This window comes from Stegastes partitus, unplaced genomic scaffold (assembly GCF_000690725.1).
Source record: "Stegastes partitus isolate 25-593 unplaced genomic scaffold, Stegastes_partitus-1.0.2 Scaffold889, whole genome shotgun sequence".
In the NCBI taxonomy this organism is placed as follows: Eukaryota; Metazoa; Chordata; class Actinopteri; family Pomacentridae; genus Stegastes; species Stegastes partitus.
In genome coordinates, this window is record NW_007578620.1 from 194065 (window position 1) to 218994 (window position 24930).

The 24930-nt window shown below is 41.9% G+C and overlaps 1 protein-coding gene across 1 annotated transcript in view; it reads left to right on the plus strand.

Moving 5' to 3' along the window:
* Nucleotides 1-7939: 7939 nt before the first annotated feature.
* LOC103365933 (band 4.1-like protein 1) overlaps nt 7940-24930 on the plus strand; it is an 87983-nt gene continuing 70992 nt past the window's right edge. Inside the window, exon 1 of the mRNA XM_008293515.1 lies at nt 7940-8061. The gene's annotated coding sequence lies outside the window, so the exon portion shown is untranslated. The remainder of the gene's footprint in view (nt 8062-24930) is intronic.

Here is a 24930-nt window from a genome sequence, read left to right on the forward strand (position 1 = left end):
GAAACATCTAAAACATGCAGGATTGCGGCCCTCGAGGACCAGGATTCGACACCCATGTCTTACAGTGTTTATTAAAACTTCAGCGGCGTCTGCTACCTCTGCTCTGCAAATGTGCTCATCTGTCCCGCTGTGTCAACAATAGCTTTCAGAGACTGGCTGTTACTGGTGACATGTAACCAGTCGCAGTGCTGTGGGGATGGACATTGCTTGAGATTACAGAGTGACTCAAGACAGAGAGCCGGCTGCATCAGAGCCAAATCGGTCAATCAAATTTACGATACCAATAATGGGAAAAATGCCAGATATCAGCCTCGATAATTGGTCAGGCCAGTCGGTTGATTAATACTTTGTGTATGCCCTGCTTGCTGTTATCAGAGCAGTGCTGTGTAAAAAAAAAAAAAGTGAGAGTGACAGAGACGGAGATGAAATGCACTTGCACCCTGCCCCAGTCTTGCAGTGGGTGTTCTGAATGTGTTTGAAGATTTGATGCTTTTGTACTGCATGCCCTAAGTGATACAAATGGGCTGCTGATGTGTGTGGGTGCTGTGGCGGAAACATTTCATCATTTGACGATCATCACTCATTCTTCTGTCTCAAAACATTCCTCTTAGCTAGCTTCATTTTTTTTTTCCTTCTTAATTTGTAAACCATTAACTTCCATGTTGCTGTCTAGCCGTTGCTATTCATCAGTCTTCTGCCATCCATCCCTTTACCCTCCATACTGTCCTTGCAATGTGTTGTCTGTATTTAAAGCTAAACAGGGTGTAAAGTAAAAAGTGTAACTTTTCTTGTACACTGAAGTATCATAACTTTGTTTTCCAGAACTACAACAAACAAAATAGCACAAAAATCAATCAATACACAAAAGTTCACGTCAAAGCTGATACAACAGAAAATACAACCATGTCCGTTACTGGACTGAGAAAGTAGGACTCCAATCAGCCAATCCCCTGCTGAGTCACTGGTTGCTATGGTGATTCCCGCCTGTTTAGCAGGGGACCGGGGAGAATGCACACAGTTTGAGTTTAGTTAAAAGAATGAAAAGAAGGAGTGATGATTGTAAAATGATGAAATGTTTCTGCCACAGCACCCACACACATAAGCAGCTCATTTGTATCAGTTGTGGCATGCAGTACAAGTTTGTGAAGTAATGGCTATCATTGTAAAAGTGTCAGCCAAAGCGTGATATTTTCTTAAACCTAACTGCATAGCTTGGGTGCCTAAACCTAGTTTGACTCCCCAGATGTTGTCTTTGGGTATAAGCCCATCATTTTGCATGTCCTCCTCTTCACTACAGAAAACACCACCAGCGGCCTCCGAGCAACAACCTACGGAAAGTTTCGAGGAGGACCTGAATTGCGTAGGTGGGCTTGGTTCTTTCGGTAGCTGGCTGTAAAGATTTATAAAGTTTACAACACTTCCTATCTAAAAGCATATTTTCCTACTAGTTATGGTAAAAGCTTAATTTTCCAAGCATGGTTGTCTGATACAAGCTAGCAAGGACAGACAAGCGAGATAGTGTGTCTCCATTTGTAAGGTAATGGAGAATTGGGTGAAAACCTTGCAGTCAAGTGGACCTGGACCAGAATGATAATTGGGTGCAGTCAGACCATTCTCCAGTGGTGACAAAGTTGTGGAGACAGGTCAGGCTATTAAAGACTAGTCTAAACTTAACCAGTTTTAAAATGGTTAACAGAGAAGAGAACTGTTTAAGATGCAGCTGAGATCTGGGCACTCAGAGCCACACAGATTTATTCCTGTCTTTGGTTCGAGGGTTTTTACCCAAGGGTGTTTAATACTCATTTCATTTCATTTATTTGTTTATTTGATCAGGGACCATGCATTTTTACATAGAGAACATCTGGTGTATTGCATATTGAGTGTATAGCATTACAGCCCCTCATATAGGGTGTTCCTCAAGGACTTAAAGATCCATTGCCTGGCTATGGATGTGAATTGTTCTACACTATTCTTCTCAGATAGAAAAACACCATCACCTTCTCATATACAGTGGCCATACCCCGCATATGAAAGAAATGGATGTAGCATCCAGGTCTGAAAAGTCAAGCCAGTGGGGAGGTGCCTTAAACCTGTAGTCTTTCTGCATTCTGTGGGTGATTCTACAGGTTGCAAAAAGCCAGATTGTAAAGAAGTCCAAGAGACAACACCTTCACTTTTTCCCCCTCGGAGACTTCCACATCTGAAATATGAGCAAAAATATGTTTTTCATCCACTTGTCCCATTTAAAAACTCCTCCTGTCAGGCATATTCTTTCAGTGAGATGGCTTTTTAAACTTAATTTCATGTTCAGACAGTGTGATTCAGACACTATTTTAAGTGAGTTTGAAGACTCTACAGTGCCCTTAAGTATGAATGTGAGCATGTGTCTGTTTGGTTGGTTGTGGAGTGGACTACCTGCCGGTGTTTTCCTGCCTTCCACCCAGCGCGTGCTGGGATAAAAAGCTTTGCCGGTGGGAAGGAAGAAGAAGTGAATGAAATAATTATGATGTTCTTTCCTATTTAAAAACATCACTGGAAGCAGCATATTCCAGAAACCACGCAGCATCCTTGCTTCACATCAAGTATTCATCCTGTCTTTGATTAGCAACCTGCAGCTACCAGCAGATGCCAATAGAATTCTTAAAAGCCCATCTGAAGGATCTCCCATAAATTATCCATCAGCTCTAATTTTCGGAAGCCTTGACCAAAACTGACCTGGAGCTGAGATGAGAGAAGAAAAAAAAATGGATTAAAAGTGTAATAATAATACAGCAGATGATGTGTGACCAGGATTTGTGTGGCTTCAGCTGTTTCTGTTGTCTGCAATGCGTACACCGTCCTGCCAAGTGGGTGTTTGCCTGGAGCCAAAGAAATCCCGCTTCCACAGAGTCATAAACCGACAGCTAGTTTACACAACGGCATTATTTAGACGCAGAAATAAGTCTATGTCTGGACAAAATAACTCAAGTCATGTTTTGGTGTTTCATCATTTCAAAGAGAGTAAGAAAAACATGTTCAGTTACAGTGATAATGGGAGGCACAGAAGGTGTAGGGGCCGGGTTTCCAGATCCGACATGCAGTCAGGACAGAGCATACAGTAAATCCAGTTTAGGTTATGTAAACGCTTTAAAAGCCACTTTAGAGACTGTGAAATTTCCAGACCTTGTGCCTCTCAGAGGTTAAAATCCAAAAAAGGTCACCATTGTAGGCAACTGATCTGATCTGGGTACTCTGAGATGAATGGACTGAAACCAACAAATGGACTGTATCACTGTTCACCAGAACTGACCTTTTTTTTTCCCCCCCTCTTGCAAGCAAAGCTTCTCTCAAACCGAAAGGTTGAAGTGAACTGAGTCTCTGAAGAGGCAATTTGAGGTAAGCCAACTTAAATGCACACAAGTCATTCACACGTACACAAACAATAAATAAATAAAGAACTGGCAACACTGAAAGGTCACATTATGTGTAAAGTATGAAACGAATAAGTGCATTTACTAAACTATATAGAGACCATTTCATGTCCTGACAATATGTAGATGAAGATAAATGAAATGATGGAAAACATCTAAGAGTACATTCATCTATTTGCTATACCTGCTTTATCCTGTAGAGGGTCGCAGGGGGCTGGAGCCTGTCTCTCTTGATGTAGGACAAGAGCTGGCAGGCACCGGAAGACTGGGATTTTGGCAGCTTTCTGCATAAATTAGGAGTTTCTTTGATATAGATTGTGATGAAAAGCAGATCAGGGTTAAAATGCAGACATGATCACACTTAAACAGTGCAAATTTAGGATTCAGTGTCTTGCTTAAAGTCACTTTAGTGTGTGGAGGTGCTCGGAGTGGAACTGCTAGCCTGTATGCTGTTAAAAAACAAACAAAAAACCCACAAAAACAAAAAAAAAATCCCACATTTTTTTTATTGCAAATTTATTTTAATTTTATACATTTTCCCTGTTTTGTTAAATTACACATAATTAATAGTAAAATCGCAGATAAAAAGTTTTGAAACAAACAAAAAACTGTAAATTAATGCCCACATCAAAGTACTGTATTTGTACAAATTATAATTTGTTCTTTTATTGTTTTTGATTGTAAAATTACACCTTTTTCTTTTTTCATTTAAATCATAAAAAATAATAATTTTGTAAATATTTGCTGTAAATAAAAATAAAAATATGGATGTTAAAGACTAATAGGTGGGATTTATTTTGTTTTTACTGTTTTTATCCCGTCAAATTGAAGAAAATCTCTATTAAAATCACAAAAAAGTATATTAATTTCAATGCTGACTATAAAAACAAACAAAAATAACCGAAAAATCTGTATTTGTGCAACTAGTATTTCAGTTTTCTGCAGTGTGTGACTGTAAAATCAGTTTTACTTTATTTAAATCTGATAAAATTATCATTGTTTTTCTTAATATTTGATGTTATTTCACGTTTTAAAATGATTAGACATTACAGTATTCCCCTGTTTCCAGAATATGTTTTTTCTTTACAGTGTAGAGTAATAACACAACTACAATCAACACCCCCAGATTATAAAAGAGAATGATTATAACATCACATCTCAGAAGGCTTTCAGAATAAATCCTGTAAAAGAGACATTTGAGTTGCTTTTTTTAACCAGCAGCACTTTCACTGTCGTGTGTGTGAGTGTGAGTGTGTGTGTGTCAGTGTGTGTGTGTGTGAGTGTGTGTGAGTGTGTGTGTGTGTGTGTGTGTGCGCTTACTCAGCCCGTTTGGATGATTAAACTGTGAGCTGAGAACTGGCGCCTGGCATCATCCTATTTACATCCCGACATCTGATTGTTCATGAATATGCATCACTGCTGTGCTTTGTGCATTTATTTAACATCCATGTCTCTGTTTTCCTTTCCTCCAAGGCCAGGTCATCATCATCTCTTTACACTCCCAGCTCTTCATTCGTCGGCCTTCCGAGGAGCCATTGTTGTTTCCCACCGCTGAAGACGGAGATATTCCATTATTAAACAGATCGCAAGGCTTTGAAGTAGTTCTGATTGATTTGTCCACTCGCAACTGAAACAATCCTATGTGTATTAAGAAGAGGTTCAAAGCATAGATCAATAGATGAATACATGATGCACGCAGACCAGACCAACTGTACCGGCTTAAGAACCAATGTCAACCTTAGAATTTTTTTTTTCTCACATGTTTGTCTCAGAAGCACAACAACACTTTTATGTCTCACGGACAATTAGGCTCAAACAGCATCTCATGCAATTCTCTCAGTGAAAATGTTTTAATGATGCAACCATGAGAAAAAATATGGATTACACTGACTTACGAATGAATCCTGAATCAAGGAGTCCAGAAAAACAAGAAGACCGGATTAGTGTGAAGCCAACATGGATGATGAGTGTTCTCTGTAGGCCACCAAGGGGCTCACTACCACTATGTGTTGATTTTTCCTTAATATATAGATATATACAAATTCTACATGGTTGTTTTTAGCTGCTATGCCCCCATCAAATCCCCCCTCTCCTGTCGCTTTCTGTGCAAAGTGTGTATGGTCTGTCTATGTTTACCACACAACAGATAGCTGTGTGGTACTAAAAGTTCGGAGAGTTAAAAAAAGTAATCAATCACATAAAGGCATCACTTATCTTGCATTTATTTACCTGTTACTGAATAGAAGGGGTCATTCGTTGCATTACTCATTACATCACTTCCTAAATTGTGTAAGTAACAAAGGCTTTCTGGGATTATTCTGAATTTACAAACCAAAAGTGACTAATCATCGTGGTAACTAAAGAGCCTAGTTGTGATTCTCCCAAACCTGCAGTAGCACTGGTCACCAACTCTTGTCACCTGATGGAGCGGTAATGCTGACTTATCCTTAAAATGTATGTACCATCACAATCATTGGAAAAAAAAAAAGCATTTGCTTTTATTATATTTTTTCAATTGAAATAAAGTCCCTGTTGGTGCTGCTGGTCGTGTCTGGGGTGTTCTGTATAATTGGAGATCCACGGTAAATGTAGCTAAACTGATTACAGCTGCATTAAACACATGAACATAGTCATGTTGACTTTTAACCCAGAGATCCGCTATGGCATGTCAGGATTAGATAATATAGGATGAATGTTTAAACTGGTTACACACTGCATATATGGAAAAAAAAATGTTGTATAAAAACCTTTTGTGGGTCCTGCAGTTGGATCCTCAAGTGGTGTTGCTTAAGTTGGTTAAGAGGCAAATGATGGGAAACATTTGGATTGTGGAGTCAAAAACAAATCATCTTGTGACTGCTTGAGGATAGCAGACGGAAACATTGGTGGTTAAGTTGTGGACAATATGGACGCCAGGTTTTGACAAGGACACAACATTAACTTTAACCGACTCTAATATTTTGTGGGTCCCCCTTGTGCTGCCAAACCCACTCTGACCTGCTGAGCCATGGACATTTAACTTTTGACGGTGTCCTGTGGTGTCTGGAACCAGGACGTTGGCAGAGGGTCGCCGGGTCGGTCCTCCTTGGAGATGCTCAATCAGATTAGAACTTGGGGGGAGCTTGGAGGCCGGTCAGCACCTCGGACTCATTGTCGTGCTGCTTGAGCTGTTGCTGAGCAATTTTTTTTTCCTGCCATTTCTCATTGTCCTTCTGGCAGAAGCTGCTGCTGTTGCCATGGTGGGGTGTGCTTGGTGTGCAGCAATGTTCAGGTGGGTGGTATGTGTCACACTAGCATTCGCACGAGTGCCGGGACCCAAGGCTTCCCAGCAGAACATTGTATTGTAACAAAATGATCAATGTTATTCACTTCACCTGTCAGTGTTTTCATGCTGAGGCTGATTAATGGATAAGGTGACGTCTCCGGTTCTGCTAAATCGATCCTTTAGTCCACTGCGAGTTCAAATCACTGAGGTAGACCCACTCTTTCAACGGCATGCTTCATCGGGATGAAATATCTCAAACGTGCCGACTAAACTTGGCTTTTGGGGAAAGTCTGGTGTCCCTTTGGATGGTTTCTCAGATTACCTGAGCGCCTGGCTGGGTTTAGTGACCTTGTATGTTCACAGAGTCTTCCGGCAATGTTACACTAATGCTGTAATAAGCAGCTACATTATCCCTCTGAACATATTACAGCACCAAAGCCCTGCTTTTGTAAGAAACTGACAGCGATTAATCAAATCAGCAGCAGCAACCTCTCATCAGTGATTAATTATATCAAACTCAGCTTGCCTCTCAAAATAATACCTTGTTAATTTAGCAGGCACAATGGGGGAACTGATAGCTCCTTATTATTGCTTTTTCACGGGCGAGCTCCCATTATTTCTTTCCTTTTTTTTTTTTTGTTTACAACAGTGGGTGGCTCAGGGGCGCGCTGCCCTTTGCGCTAATAAATCCCATCATCTCTGTATGTAAAGGTGAGGGGAGTTGAAGCTGCGAGCAGTTGACTAAATGATGAAATCAAAGGGATTGTGCCATTCTGACGACACTGCGAGAAATAAGAGCAACTCCTCAGATGTTAGCTGCTTGGGGGCTTTAAATATTTCATTAAAGGAGGGAAATGTGGCTAAAAACGAGACATCTTCACTTGCTCCAGCGCATTTCTATGGGGGTATGTATTTGTCACATTGTTGCATGACACATGAATGCGGCTGCGGTGGAAACAATAATGGATTATGTCACCTTGTTGGCATTTTTCCTCCTGTTTGCTTCTTTAGATGTGAGTACTTGTTGACAGAGAGGGACGTGCTATTTTTTTTTTTGCAGGAATGACACAAGCGTTGATTGGCTTTACGCATTCCCCGCTGAACGCACGGACAGTACGCGCGTGTGTGTGCGTGTGTCTTCCACCCTCCTGCCTTCTCTGCATCTGACAGCGTCCCTCCCTCTTTCTCTCTCTCTCCTCCTCCTCCTCCTCCTCCTCCCTCTCTCTCTCATTAGGCTTTACACCGGCAAAACACCGACGCACTCCCTTTCCCTTAACCCGGAGAATAAACACGGAGCGGCGGCTGGAGCAGTATTGACCTCCCCCCCCCTCCCCGGTGCGCACCATCCATGGTCCTCCACTGGATGTCTGTCTGTCTGACAGGAGGGTATGTTGAAATATTCATTATTTCCCCTGCTAGTTTGTCGCACAGTCGTATATGTGTGTGTTTTTTTTGAAGTGTCGAGCTTTATTTCCTTGTATTTGTCTTTTTTCTTTTTACGCGTAATTCGCCAACGATTACGGCGCTTTGTTCCAGTCTCGTAGTGCTGCAGTGAAAAAAAAGGGGCATTTATTCAAGCTGCAGCTGCTCCATGGAGCAGATCGTTTTAGAACGAGCATGGACTTTGCCCGCTTGCTCGCCGTTCTCTGCCTGGGGATGAATAAGATTGTGGGAATGGAGCAGAAGCAGGGGCAAGTTGTAGCGTCGTTTTGTGCCCACTGGCCCAGGCAGTGTTGATATGAGAGCTGCAAAAACCTCCCCTCCTCACGTCCATCCCCTCTCATGCTGCCTGGACTTTATATGTGATGTTCCCATCCACGGTCCAGCCTTGATTTTCACTGTGTATTCTTTAAAGTTGCTGCCTTGAAAGCTTCAAGAAATCAGCTGTTGAGTTTGGCCTGTCAGGACAAACTGGATCTGCTATTGGTTCAGCCCGTTTGTGCTCCAACACACCCATCACTAATTATGCAACAGCCACTCTGACAAGAGCACATACACACTAATGTTTCCATTGTCACACCCTCTCATCACCACCTCTGGTTTTGCCTGCACAAAGTGGTTCTGTTTTGCTTCTAAAAAAAGAAAGAAAGAAAAAAAAAAAAAGTGAAGTGCATTTGTAGTTCATGGGTTTGTTCTGCTTTAGCTCACAATGAATGAATCTGTCAGTGCTGTGATGCGAAATACTGACTTCAGCTGAATACCTTGGAGCATGTTGGCTACAGCGGGTGAAGCAACACTCGGCACTGCTTTTGCCTGCATGCTGAGGCAGGTCCATGTGAGGAAATGGCTTCACCTTTGGCCCCTTGGCTTTCACCTGTTCTGTGGAATTGCATGCAGCATTGAAGAGGCCAATCAGCAGGAGGATGCTTCGGTGGGACTGTTTGAGCACGTGCCTGGTGTTCTTTACTGTATTTCTACGTTTAATGGAACTAAGTCTGTGTTATTTCATTCATTTGCAGTCTGGCAATCTTTGACTCTGTTGCAATGTCAGCGATGCAAAATAACATTCCCAAATGTTATGGTTCAAACCTCCTTTGGCTGTTAAAACAGTGTTTTGTCTTGCCCTTGCATTTTTGCAAGTCAGACCAACTGGGTGGCTTCGTTCCCTCTGCAGTGTTCTGGCCTGCTCCCTGCTGCTGTACAGGTGGGCTCATAATACTTCGTCAAACTCTTCCTCCAGGCCGCACAAGCGCTGTCAGCCTCAGCTGGCAGACCTGCTGTCACACCGCATCCATGTCGTTAACATCGGACACACTCCTGCGCCTGCTGTGTCAGCCTTGCCTAGTCAGCCTGCCAGGCAGCCTCCCTTTGAGGCATCACCTGATGCATCTTCTGTCCCCCCTCCTCCGCCTAACTGCTGGCGAGCCATTACCTCATCTCAGCACCCGTTTCCACACCGTTGGCTTGTCAGCACGTTCACGTGAATTTGTGATCATGTGAAGTTTAGACGCTTTGATGTGAATCAAGCCCAAAGATTCTCTACGGCTCCTCTTTACTGTAGCGTGCATGTACAAAAAGTCTTACTTCCAGTGTGTAGATGTCAGTGTTTGTGTGAGTTCAGATGCCCGAGGGTGCTGCTGGGATTTCACAGCCCAGCATGCTGCCTAACACCATTTGCAATTCAAATGAGCATGTATGAGGCATCTGAAGCAGCCCTCCTCTCCTCTGTGTCTCTTTGGAGGCAATCATTCCACGCACTTGCGAGTTAACTCAACCATTTCTTGCTTCAGTGTTATACTGTATCTCTGTTGGAGGGGGGGGAAATAAAAGGGGGCAGTTTGTGGCTTCTCAGCGTCGCAGAGGAGGAATATTTTCACGTGGCCATCTTGCTTGAGCCATAGTTTATTTTATATGACCTGTAGCATTTGGTGCAGACATGGAGTGCTGCATAATTACATTAGGGTCACCCTGATGTTACCAACAATGATGACAAGGCGTGCCACGGAGTGTGTGTGTGTGTGTGTGTGTGTGTGTGTGTCCTGCACTTGGCTGTCATTGCTGTTGGCCCAGCTGAATGTTCTGTGTCATGTTTTTGTAGCTTGGTGAGTGTGGTCACGTCTCTTCCTGCCTGCTGAACTCCAGTGACCAATCAGACGCACAGTGACACACACACACACACGTGTTTCTATATCTGTGAGGACTCTCCTACCCACAACCTGATCCCTGTAATCCAGCTGTAACCCTCTGCGTTATAATCCCTCCAATTTGTGAATACCTCCAACCCCAGTGCGATATTGTTCATATTTATGGTTGACATTTGCTATTTGTTGTGTTTGCGTTCTGTAGCTGCCCCTCTGTGTTGTTGTTTTTTTACTGATAATGGGGCTGCATTCAAATTGCACACACGAGGGCACGGGGTGCATGCATGTACAAGACGGGATGTGGAAAGCAAATGTTGGTGTGTTACTGAAGTTTACAATATGGATGATGAAACTTTCTTCTTTAGTCCTCATAAACCAAGACTAAAATGTAAAGCGGCTTCTCCTGTGATACAGGAAAAAGCCATAAAGCTCAAACGTGGTGCAGCAAAAGAAATCCTGACTTGAAGCTGGGTTGCTTGCAAATCTAACTTCAAAAACCTTGGGTCCTACATTTCCCATAATGCAACTCAATAGCATTTTTTCCCCCATGTCTCCCTAACCAGCCTCATATTTCAGGCTTCCTGCCACCAGTGTGTCACACAGGCTTGTTTCATAAATATCTGAAATCTGACTCAGAGTATTCAGAGTTATCATCCTAGAAATTAGAAAGATCTTTATATAGATGCTATCAGAGCTGAGCAACGCTGTCCAATAAACCAACCTTCATGTGTTAAATTGGTGGAATACTCCTTTTAAGGGATATTGTTTTAGCCTTTAAAAATCTTAGTTGTTGGTCACGGTCTAGGCTGGGCTTGGACAGCTGCAGACTTTCACATGCACCACTACACATACTACAAGTAGATGATGTCTGCATTTGCGAACACATTCCACACATGCACACCAGAAAACGTGATGGCGACTTGAGCGCTAGAAAAAAACAGCTGCTTCATTTTCGCTGGCTGAACAGCATGAAAAAAAGAAAACAAACGAGAGACAACGGCGTGCTTAAACAGAACAAGTACAATACAAACATGCAGTGCACGAAAAGCTCACTTTTCCAGAGCGTGTACAGGTGATACAAACAAACGAGGGCTAATTTACATCATGCAGACATGCGAAAACAACGACTTGGCCTCCGAGCCACAAAAGCTCAAAGCCAGAATGTCCTTGTTTTCCTTGAATGTCTTCATATTCGTCTGAAAGTGTTCCGTAAATACTTTCTTAGAGGTTTTGTCAGAGTGGAAAAAAACAGACTTTTGACTCATGACCTTGGTTACATGAGTATGTATGTTAAAATCAGACTGTATATAAAGATGAATGTTGCATCACAACCCCCTTAATCTTGATGTTGCCCAGGCGTCGCAATCTTGACCGTCTTGGACGCCCGCTGTACGCTGCTGGATTCAACTATTTAACTAGAGAAGCAGTTCTGTGATGTGGTAACTGCATTTCCCCTCCATAGATTGCTTGTGCTCTTAGCTCTCTCACTATAGCACCAACATCAATTCAACCTTCTAATAGACTGATAACTTAGCACATTGTCCTCCAGAACCCTCAGAATATCTGTGAGTACAGTGAACTGCACAACAACTCTATTTGTGGATCGTCTGTTGCACAATTCCTGATTATTGTTTTTGTAGCATCAGATATCTCATCAGAAACCAACCCAACATACATCAACGTGCTAAGAAGTGCTTAGACAGGAACTGTATCTCAAAGTGCACTTTTTGTATTTTAGCTCATGTATCTGCTAACGTTGAAGAGACGGATTATCCACCAGGGGGCGATCCAGGTGATTTACCTTTTGAGGGAGGCGTCATGCCATCCATCCTCAAATACAGTTTATCCCATTCATCCATCCATCCATCATCTATACACCGCTTAATCCTCACTTGGGTCGCAGGGGGCTGGAATCTATCCCAGCTGACTTAGGGTGAAGGCAGGGGACACCCTGGACAGGTCACCAGTCTATCACAGGGCTACACTTAGAGACAGACAACCAAGCACACTCACATTCACACCTACGGACAATTTAGAATCACCAATTAACCTCAACTTGTTTTTAGACTGTGTGGGAGGAAACCAGAGAGCCCACGCTGCACGGGAAGAACATACAAACTCCACGCAGAAAGATCCCGGGTGTCCGAACCGGCGACCTCCTTGCAGCGAGGCAACAGTGCTACCCACCGCTCCACATTGCAGCCCAAACACAATCTAAAGTTGAAGTAAATATTTACGACTTTTATCCGCAAATCAGACATTGTTTACACAGCATGTCACTGATACCTGATAAGAGATGAGGAGCTCTGCGTTATTGATCGTCAGCTGATACAGCAGTCAGTTGTGTAGTGCAACCAGACAGCAACTCTGGGTTTGTTTACACAGTGTGCACAGAGACTTAATCTTACTCTGATTTACATGCTCTTTTGTCAGCTTTATATGGAACAACCAAAAGAGGATAACGCGACATTACCGCCGCTGAGTCCGACAGCACAATCACAGCGGTTGTGTGCGCTTTTGTTTTATGCGAATTGAATTAAGCCTCATCAGAATGCTGCATCCACTGCAGTCCTGTTAAAATCTTGTTAGGGGGCAGACTCTAACATCATATTGTTGAAAAGTGTGTCTGGGGGTTGCCAGCAGCATCAGCAGCGGCAACGGCGGTCCTCCCTATTGTTTCTTTAGAGGGTCTCTATTCCCTCGCCGGTTGTGTTGCTGTTTGTCTGATCAGGGCTTTATTTTTAGCTTTGGTTTTCAGTCACACTGCTTGCCTTGGGTGAGTTATTGCCTTCTTCAGATTGCATCATTCCGTCTGCACTCAGATGTGAGAATAGAGAAAGAGGAGCTATTTCATGCTATGAGACAGTTTTATATCACCATTCTGCTTCCCACCTTCGGTCATATGGCTCCTTCACAGCGGATGAGAAGCATCACTTTGTCCTTCTGAAGGAGAAGCAGGGAGCTTTACCCTGAGCAGCAGTGGCTCTGCTCGCTTGATTACAGTGAGTCAGCAGGTTCTCCATTTTTTTTTTTTTCCTTTTTCCTTCTTCCTTTGCATACCTACACTCGTCTCCCTTGCTCCCTCTTCATCGCCGCCGTCTTTGAACAAATCCCCGTCCTCTCAAGGATGAGACTCATCATGTTGTTGTCTGGCTTTGATGTGGTTCACCCATACTGGTAATGCTGCTTTTTTTTTTTTTTTTTTTTTAGCTTTTTGCCTCCCCACAGTAAAACAGAATTTATATTTCAGGCGAAGTTGGTTCATGTGGGGGGGGAAAGAACAGTTGTCATTTCTTTGTAGGCTGTTTATTCTTCCCTTTATTTAGAGGTCTTTATTGTGGAAATACTTTTTCTCCAGCTATTTTGGCCTCTTCCAACAAACCAAGCCAGCAGCCCATTGTTTTCTCTTGGCCACTTCACACTTGGCAATCATTAATTAGAGTATTTGCATTCAACAGTTGTGGAGGAAGGCTTAATTCCATTGTTCATCTGTGTTCATTTCTGCACCGTGTGATTGCCTGAGTGAATCGAGGATAAATAGTCGGTGCTAAGGTCGATCTCAGTGCGAAATATTAAAAAAAACACAAACAAAAACCATAAAACAAGACATGAAAAACAGGATTAGGAGAGATTAGAGTTGCAAAAAAACAAAAGTAAAAACAAAACACAGCAGTACCCTACTTACTGCTGCTGAGGAAAACCCAGGTGACTTGACTTTTTACAGCATGATTAAGTTGCAGGTAAAATATAGCTTCATTTGGCCCATTGTAGCTGTTCTGTGATTAAAATCTGCTGCTGCTTCTGCGCAGAGTTACGCAGCTCAGCTAAGGACCGCCGGTACACCCTGACCTCTACATTATATTTCACTGGTAATTAGACTGAGAGATGATTGCGCACCGAATGCCCAGCGAAGCGGGTGGGTGTAGTCGGCATGCAGGCTCGCCGGATAGCACTCAGTGTTTTCTCATTGATGACAAATGTGTTTGTGAAGAGTCTGTGCTCGTCGCAGTGGTCTGTTGTGGAGCAGATACACAAGACTATACTCCCAGTGACTTCGGGCCCCGTTGTGTGGGTTTCTAAACTGGTCAGACAGGTTGGAAGGCAGATCCAGGCAGAGCCACAGTCATTACTCCGCAGTTTGTACACTCACCGTTGGAGAATTTAAACTTCGCAGTTCTGTTCTGTGGACACACGTCTTGTGTGTTTGCCGCACCAACTCGCTGTATTTTCAGCCTTGTGAAGGATCAACTGTACGGTACACACACACACACACAAGTGCGCACAGGCAATCTGGACTTAGTTGCAAAACATACAAGTTGTGTACACACTCATTCTTCCATTAAATCTCCTCCAAGACGTAATGTTATTAGACCATCTGCGAGAAATATCTTCGGATCCGATTCATGTGGTGCCTTCTGTCAGAAGTCAAGCAGTCATGTTGACCCTTTCATACTTGGCTGTAAAGCGTCATGCTGTGGTTCACCACAAAGTCCATTTCATAGCTATTTAGTTGAGTCACATGATCTTATTTCCAAATGGTCTTGTGTGGAGATTTTTTATTTGACAGCTTCTTTTTGAACTTTCAATCTTAACTTTCAATTTTAAACCAACATGGACGTGAAATCTGTAAAGTGCTGCGAATAGTCTGAATTTGTTAGAAGATTGTAGCTCCTAAACAGCTTAACAAACTTCCTTGCTTTTTGTCAACAGGCATTTCTTCTTTTAACTGCAAAGTGGATATACTGTACATTTGCATTTTCATAGCATAGCATAGAGAATGTAAATCCACATCTTCCACACAGCCCTTCCAGTCGTGCATGTACAGAATAAAATCAGCTTGTGTTGAGCAAAAACTTTTACTCCAATAGACAATCCATCACAGCAAATATTGTGAATATGTGCAGTTTTGTCATCGTTACTTAAAGAATGACTGCACCTTTGCATGCAGCGGGAATAAATGATCACATTAGTGCAATACTGGCTGCACTGGGAGGATGCATTAATGTATGAGGCAGACAGGAAGTAGTGATAAAAGACACGTATTTTGACACACGTGTGCTATTAAAGCCCATTAGAAAAGTCATCTTTCAAACGTTTGAGGCTGCATTTATGCGTAATGGGGAAGCCCTCACATTAGAGTCTGCAAAGATGCATTTTTAATGCACCAATCTGCCAAAACAAAGAAAAAATTCAACATTCAAAGAGAGCTTCATCAGGCTTGTTATGTAGTCTGCAAGTATATGAAGTATGCAACTATGTGACGCTGTTGATTTTTTTCAGCACATTCGAATAAGCAAACTTTTTTATCCTCTTTGAAAAATGCCTATTAATAAACCTGAAGAAATGATTTTAAAAATTGACATGTTGTTATTTTTAGAATTTAAAGAAACAAAATAATAGATCAACCACGTGAAAAATGTCAGCACATGTGTCACACTTTGAAATTGGAGGTGAAAATTAGAATCAGGAGTTCCAGACGAGGTGATTAGAGCCTCCTTCAGTCGTGACGGGGTTAGAGCTACTTTAAACCTCCGCTGTTCTCTTTGCTGCTGAAATGTGTTTGTGCCAAGATCTAAAGAGCTCTCTGAGGCCTCAGAAAATAATAATAATAATATTGCGGATGTCTGCGAGTCTGGCGAGGCTTTTAAAAGATCTCCAAATTATCTCAGAATAAATCATTTTATTGTGAGTGTCGCGGATTTCAAGCCTCAATCAAATCGAGGAGTGTTTGATGCAACAAGAGCCCCCAAACGTTTCAGCGCAGTGTCTGCAGGTAACTCTGCAGCTGTTAGTGTCAAATCTACAATCAGAAGGAGAAACACAAATGTGACCTGCTCTGGAGGCGTGCCAGGAAAAATCCTTTTCTACCCATCGGGTACATTAGAGCAAAACTACAGTTTGCCAGCGAACGTACAGGCGGAGTTGAGGCCCTTTGTGCCCCGGACAGATGAATCACAGATAGAGTTGTTTGTAGAGGTGGGCGACCAGACGATGTCGTATCACGATGATCTTAATTTGGTGCGTGATCTGCTTTTTCAGAGGAATTACACAGATTGCATCATTAAACAAACAAATAACGGCGCACCAAACCCTCTTACTTTGCCTAAACTCAGCGACACCCTGAGCGGTTGTGACACGATCAGCACTCGCTGCTTATCTCGGAGGTGTAACTCCCACTGTAAACAGAAGAGAGCGTGGCCAATGAAGAATAGTGGCGACTGGACCAACACCCTGAATTCATCTTATCAGAGACTGCGAATGTAAATAGTCGCTGTTTACACTCGTCATGTGGATTATTAATGCGAGCTCTGTCTCCTTTGATTCACTCAGCCGATTCATTATTAGGCGGTCGGCTGTGCAGAAGTCAGACATAAAGTAAGTTTTCTCTGCTGGTTTTTTCTGGTTTATGATGTTCTATTTAAGGTTTTAATTTAGTGGATTACATTTTACGCCGTCATCCTTGCTAGGCTACCTTTGCTGCACTGTGTAGCTGGAGCTGCACATTTTAAAAGTCGTCATTTAGTGATTACTTGTAATTACTTTAGTAATTTACTACTCTGGCAGCAGGCTGTCAGAGATTTTACGTTTATCCATAAATGCTGTAACTTAAGGCAGCTCTCATGTTCCGCTTGTAAGCGTGTCAGTGGGGGAGGTAACCACCTAAGGTTATAATTTTCAGGATAAAATCGGAGCTGAAACAGGTAGCAGAGATTATGGGACTAGCCTCAAGTTGAGCTGACAGCCTCCCTTTCCAGGCAGCCAAACGGGTTCAAGGAAATCTGTGGGGAGAATTGCAATTGAGGCCATGGATTGTGATTCTACCCGAAAAGATCATCATGTAATCTTTAGAGTAGATTGCCCACCCCCTAGTTGTTGAGCTAGTTTGGGGTCTGAAACAAGCAGTACTTGCAATAAAACCCTCCAACATCAGGAAGAGTGGTCAAAATATCCAGCAAATCAATGTCAAAGACTCTTGGACAGTCATGCAAAAGGCTACAAGAGGTTATTTCTGCTAAAAAGAAGCTTCTGAGGTTAAATTTTATCCACAGAAGAGTCTAAAATTTAATATTTTCGCAGAATAAATCCCTTAAAAAACGGCAAAGTTTCCTTCCAGTGTTGTTAAAGTTTACCACTCGTATCTGAGGAACAAATGTTTGCTTGTCCAAATGTGTCAAAAAAAGGTCAACAGCTTCCATGAGATATTCTTGTTTTTTTTTACACAACTATATACATGCTTATTGGCAGTCATTGTGTGAAATGCCAAATGAAGGTCATTTGACTGAAATGTAGCTGCTGAATAAATTCCCTGTAAGCGTCGATGGCGTTCACTTTGAGCCATTGTTGTACCTCCTACGCACCCAGCCTGTATAGGTTTTGGAAAAATACAGCTTTTCCACACACATAATGTGCGAATCTTTTCACAGTATCCCTTTTTATAACCACCATCTTTACTTGTTTGCTGTTTTCTACTCTGACCATGCTGCTCAGCTGTTGCTAAATTCACTCCAGATGTTGGGACTTGCCACCTTTGCTCTGGACTTTAAACTGGATTGTTACGCAACCGGAGCAGAAATAGGATTTTAGTGTAACACTCGAGTGTTCAAAACTCACTCTCATCGCCTCTAACGTAGTAAAGTCCAGAGGAATTTTAGTAAAGTGCACATTTAGTTATAAATAGGCACAAAAAAATGACACAAGCATCAGTGTGGTGTCAGTTTTTTACGAGCCGCAGAGTGATTTTTAGCTCACTGTGCGTTAATTGTAAATTTCTACTACTATGTATATCCATCATAGCGGAATCAGCTGCATGCTCTGCTGTTCCTCTTTACTATCTTGTTCCTCAGTGTGCCAATATGTGTCTTCTCGCTTCATTAATGAGGCTGTTGATTTATAATCAGCAGGTGCTCTCCTCTGCAGCGGGCTCGCCTGTGAAAATATTCAGCGTGTTTGCAGCAGAAATGTTTGGTGTCCTTGCGAGCTAATACTAAACCCACAGTACAGCTGACGACCAAACACCCGAAGAAGCCGTTCTGTTCAGCGAGCGGCAGCGGTTTGGTATTTTAGGTTGGTCCGACCTGCCTAAAACCTTTTTTTTTTCTTAGGTCACACATTTTTGTCGTTATCTCACAACACACTTTACCCCCCAACCTGCACTCAAAAAGTTGTGAGGCTCCTCTCAGCAACTCATTGTTTTGGTATCAGCAGCTCCCTCTGTGATACTCGCAATGTTTTCTTTTCTTTTTTAACTGCAGGCTTTTCTCTAATTGTTCCACGGTTTTCGTAGCCTCCTTCGCTGGGCCGACACCAAATGTTTCACTCCGCACATACTGATCGTTCATGGATTCTCTGTCATGCATCGATTTTTTTTTTCTCCTTCCTTTTTGTTTTTATGTTGGCAGTGATAATGAGAGGCTCCTTTATAATTCATGCCATGATTGATGTCCCTCTGGTAGCAGTTTTCATGCTGCAATCTCACCAGACACTTTCATGCCAACAACAGACATGCCACTGCCAAAAACTCCGGTCTACAGATTAAGACGATCGGTGTTGGCTTTCAGCTGCCATTTAGGAAACCACACTCTGTTGTCTGCTTAGTAGCGGAGCTTGGCAAACGAACGGTTTCTGCCCACAAAAGTTTAAAAGACGAGTCTTCGGTGGTATTGACGAGCTCTTTTAGCCTCGGCCTCTGTGCCTGTCGCTGTCTATACGTAAACAAATAGCATTGAGCGCCTTGTTCAGCGTCTTTGCAAATCCTCTGACACTGACACCAATAACACAGAGAGCTCCTGTAGCTTCCTTTCATTCCCAGCGCTGATCCTAATAAGGAGATGAATGGCTCTGTACAAACAGTAGAGTTGAGCTGGGGACTGGAGGCGTGCCCACTGCCTCTCTCTTTGTGCTCTCAGGGTGAAATGCCTGTTTTAGTCCCCTATGATCTGCTTGTGATCCTCCGTTGAACTGGTCGGTGGTCAGTTCAAGTGTAGAAACAGAGGGCAGCTCCCACAGCTCCTGCGCTGATCAAAGTTAAACGTTTACTTAAATTGACAGGCTAAAAGGTGCCCGTGGTATGTGGAGTGTCACCTCAGGTGACCTTAGTGCTGTGGCATCACTGTGAGTAGGCTAATGCAGGAACAAGGAGAGACGAGGCAGGCTCTGGTCAGTGATCCTCTTCCTCACTTTCAAAGTAGTTCACAGGCCTAACGTGAGACAACAACTTGTTTTCTGAATCTGTAGCAGGCTTGTTAAAGTTCAATTTAATTCAATTCAGTTTAATTTAATTCAATTTGATTTAGTTCAGTTCAATTCAACTTTATTCAATTCAGCTTTTTTCAATTCAATTTAGTTCAAATCAGTTCAGTTCAGATGATTTAATTGAATTTAATTTTTAATTTATTAGATTGTTTTTTTTTTTACATAATGCTGATTCATTCATCTCAAGGCACTTCACATAGTGAGGTCAAGACTGTACACAATACTATAGAGCTAAACTTAACCAGTTAAGACAGTTGGTTTGAGTGTTCAGTAAAACCTCAGTTAAACCAAAAGCAGCAGCAAAAGCTGTTCAGAAACACAAACAACAGAATATGTCAACATCTAGAATTTTAACAATGCATGTGAATACATTTGAAAATTATTTGGTCAGAGTTGCAAACAGCTGCCCAGATTGGCTAGCTTGCTTCCATCCAGCAACGTTTGCAGAGACAGGTCTATATTTTCAATTGTCAGTTCAAAAGAATACAGTAGTTTATTTCATCCAAATGACCTAAATGTTTTAATAGCATAACTCTGATGGCTAACTAGATCAGCTCACTCGGTATGTTTGTGGACAACCACCTTTATGCAGCCTTTTGAAAATCCATTAATTACAAAAGAGACAGTTTGATGAAAATAACTCACTGAGGTTTTCTATAAAGATATACAAAAGTGCTTCTGTTATTTCCCCTCTGACAGAGATGCCAGTTTTCCCAAATTAGCACCAGCCGAAGCTGCACAAAACCACAAACTGCATCGTGGGTACATATGTGGAAGCAATGCTTCCTGAAATGACAGGTAGGATTTTTAAAGTCCGAGTTAAACAACACTGCTCAGCTCCTATAATGGGTCTAATTTCTATGCACCATATCATTTCAAAACATCAAATTGTTCTGGGATTTGATTTCATGGCTTCAAATGAGAGAGGGTGAAATAAATCAATTAGGCCATGATTTTCTGAAATGGTTTTGCCAGCTGATGTCAGTACAACTCCTAGCTGGCTTCTGTAACCTGTAAGGTAATGTGGTAGTCAAGTGTGATGGCTGGTGATGGACGGGGTCAACAGGTCGTCCCAAATCCTTGTCTGGATCTCTGAGTAGGAAGAAATGCTGAGAACGTTTTACTAAAATTGTTGTTTCCTAGTACGTAGACTGATAAGAATCTAACAGATATACAGCATGTCAGCCTGAAAACCAGACAGTTCTGAGCATTCATGTCCTATTTGTCGTGGCAGTACGACCCTGCTCGTGATCACACAGATTTCCGAGTAGCTTTTTCCCTGCCAGGTCAAACACAACCATTTACATAGTATGTAGTGGCTTTGATATGACGACTGTACAAAGAAGTACTGTTGAGGCACCGTTGTAAACAACCAAGATGGCTGCCACTGATGGTGAATGGTCTGTTCAATCTGCTGGCATGTTGGTGTTAAAAGAACAGCATCGCATGTTGTCTCTAAAAGAGGAATAAGCAACAGCACTTGTTTACATTTTTCCATCACTCGGCATTATGTTAGGGGTTGATCAGCATGTTTTTTTTATTTCAAGGCAGACACCAAACTATTAGCAACCATTATAAGGATTCGATATGCAGTGCTTAACAAATTTATTGGATCGCCTGTCTAATTTGTTAAGTACTCTGTGTGTGTGTGTGTGTGTGTGTGCCATTCAGCATCATCAAGTGCTTTAATGCGCACTCACGTTCTGCCATTTTAAACAGAAATGAGGGATTTCAAACTGAATTTTTTATATCCAAATTTAAGCCGACTCACTGGGTTTCTGTGAGAAGTCAGAAATGAATCAGGCATCACATTCAACCACTAAAACAATGTTTTCTGTTCAGGAATGCAGGTAAATAACGATAATTTGACATCTTAATCAAGAAATAATCATGTGCTTTACTATTTCTTCTTCTTCTTCTTCTTTTTTTGTAAAACAGTAAATTTGAAAATTCATGGAAAGCAAAAATTCTATTTTACCATTAAAAATATCATTTTGGTTAAAGAGCTTCTACATACTGGTGAAATAACCATTACAGAAACATAGAAAATGATTTTGGTCATCACGAATGCTGTTAGTTTAGGGCAGCTGTGGCATAAACCTTATGTTCTGAACATTAGATTATCACCTAAGAAGACATGATGAACGCTTTCGGGCATAAACCTTACATTGGGTGGTGGTCTAATACGTTTGTTAAGCACTGTGTATTCGGTGGTGTTGAAATTTCAGCAAAGCACAAACTAATAGACAAACTAATTGTCATTGTGCAAAATACAACGAAACTTGTGTGGTATTTTAATTACATTATATTTAATTAACAGAAAACCTTTCAACATTTATCCTTTAGTGTTGATTTGCTGGTGAGCCAATCAGATAGCGCTGTGGGCGGGACATTGTTCCAGGTAGCGAGAGGTGTAGCACATTTTTAAACGTATTAAAAAGTGGCAAATAATCGTAAACATGGCAAACACTGGATCTGATAGTCGGCCGGGCGCATAATCAAATTTCGTCACTTATTGGTTGTGGGTCTATTCAGCCGGGTCCAGAGGCATTTTGTTCTGCGCCTGTTGATAACGCTCACTGGAAATTGAACTGAGAGAAATTAACTGAGAGGTTCCAGACTAATTTATTTGGCGATGGCAGGCTAGGACAGAGGTGAAACGCAGGCCATGTGAAATGCAGACCGTCGGGATTTGGTGTTTGGGGGCCAGTGTTGGATCGGTGCTATCGAAATAACTGTCGCACGTGGTGGAGGGCGAAACTGCAAAACAAACAAATGATCAGCGGAAGGCTTTTTACACCCACAGTGTCAGTTTGATGTAAGCATGGATGTCCTCAAGTACATTTCAGTGCTATATTGGGAACCACCATTATTTAAAAAATGGAAGAAAAAAAAAGCCATTTAATATTGCCAGAAAGCCTAAAAGCATTTCTGCCATTCAGTAATGATACAGATATGTTGATTTTATGGAAATTATTCCATCCTTTCATGTGCATTCTATAAAGAGAGAGAGAATGAGAGAAATCACAGTGCTGGATTCTTGCTCTAAATTCTTCTGGATTCAGTTGTGTTAAAAAAAGAGCATCAGTGTTTTCCAGTTAAGATAGTAAGATATGTTTTTTTTCTGTTGTTGTTGTTGTAAAGGCTGGCTGGTGTTTTTAGTCAGAGTTTGTACTTTGCTTGGAAATATATAACATGAGCGAGCCATTGTTGGAAATGATTTCTGTGGAGGAATATGAAATCCATAAACAATAAAAGCCTCAAGAAATCTTCAAGTTATTGTCTCTGCTCTTATTTATTTCTCTTGTGCTCTCACCATGAAAGCTTCCCTTGTAAAGTGGTTTTGCATTTGCACATGTTGCGTAACAGATGTGGGAGTGCACTGTCACAACATCGCTGCGGATTATATATATTTCTGTTGTTTCTCGGTAGCAGGCAGTAGTGCTTTTTTTTTTTTTTTTTTTTTTTACCAGCGTATCCACACATTTAGCCCCTTAGTTGTACACAAAAAAAGGATAAATCACGCCTGACATTTTCTCCCAAAATATTAAATAACTCTCTCCCACAGGGCAGGGTTTAAACACAGAATGAAACTCCTGGGAGCTGGATCGGGATACAGCAGTGACAAAACTAAATCAAGTGTTTAATTCAATTTGACACCTCCTATTAACTGCGGCTTTCACACTTAACAAAGCAGCCGGGCTAATGTTTGTTTAGAGATTTGGACTGCGTTTAAGGATGGATAAGTCAGTGCTTCAGGTCACTTGCTGCTTAGCCTGAGAGCAAACTGGATTCTTGTCTCTGGAGACCTGCTGCTAACCATTAGTCAAGACATTTTGCTTCGCTTGTTAATGCCGTCTTTATTTTAGCCTACTAGGGATGGTGGATTGCACCTTTTTAACGTCCTTTCACAAGAAGCCAGCCATGAATCTCTGGCAGAGGTTGCCCCGAGCTCTGGAATGAGATCGAAGAGCCGTCTGGATTTTTGAAGCAGTTGTGGGAAATGAAGCTTATTTTCTTTCCTTCCACTCACATGATATTCAGTTAACTTCCTGTTAATCTGAAGTTAATCTGAACATGTTTGCTTGTTGTCTGGATGAGCGATTTTAGTAACATTTACACACCTGCAGCATCGGCGAGTAGTGGGAACCATCTGAGCATCTTCAAGGTGATAGATTTGTGCATAAAAGAGCAGCTACTTATAAAGAAAAACCCAACATGGAGTCAGGATGGAGCAGGATCTAATGGTCACTGTGCTTTACTTAACTTCATACAGTCAAACACAGAGACACAGATTATACACTGCAGTTAGATCAATGTTACACAGCAGATTTAGATTCAGTCTTTTGTCGGTTGCTGCAACATTAGACGCATTATGTCACTTGATGTACTGTCCAGTCTCATGTCTTCATGCATGACAAACATCTTGGCTCTCTCTGTCATGTTCAGGGGTAAGTGAGGCAGTGAGGAACATTAAGATTAAACTGTTACATATTCCTGTGTATGGATTTTTTTGCAGACAAAAACATCAGACGTGTCCATTAGCCTCTGTGTGGAGCAACAGGGAAACTGTTACTCAAACCAATACAAGAAAACCAACAGAAATGCCAGATATCCATCATGATTTCCATGTGGTTGTTCATCACGGCCGACGCCAGATTGCAGCAGCCGAAGTGGAAGGAACGCTCTGCTATGTTTGGTCCAGTGTACCGCCAACCATGCATGGTTTCCATTTGGTGGTCATCGATGAGGTCATTTTTTTTTGTGGTTTATGTAGCACAGACTGGAGAATCAGCACCACCAGCTGCTTATCTTGTGTTCATCACATGAGTGGATGCAAATGTGCTTTATTTTCCATTTGATTTGGATTTTCTGAAATTCTGGGAAAACGTTGTGCTGCATTTGGAAGAGAATTTAATTAGTTTGATTAAAAAAATGCTCAAAGTTTCATTTTTAGGTAGAATAAGCTGGCTGCCTGTAGGGTTTTTGTGGACGGGAGGTGTCAGTCTTGGTAAAAATAAGCATACTGAATAAACTGAAAGAGTCACATAGTGGAGAATAATATGTGTGAACATGGGAACGATACTGTTTTAGCAACATGCTAAGCTAATGGCTACATTGGAACAAAGACTGCGCTTGTAGTTTGGTTTTGGTAACCGTGACAAATGTGTTTATTGGATGCATTCTGAGGCTGTAAATGGATAAATACTTGTTGTTTTGTAAAATGTAATTAGCAGTCTGCAGACTTTGTGCAGTGACTCTTCCGTCCGCCTCCACATAGTTTCAGCTGAGGTGGCCTGCGTGGTGCCACTACAAATTTAAAATAGATAAACAAGCACAAAAACAATAGAAAAATGGAACTCAGCCTTCGTGACATTTGACATCTGCTGGGATCGGTACGCCCTCACTGCGGCTACAGCCC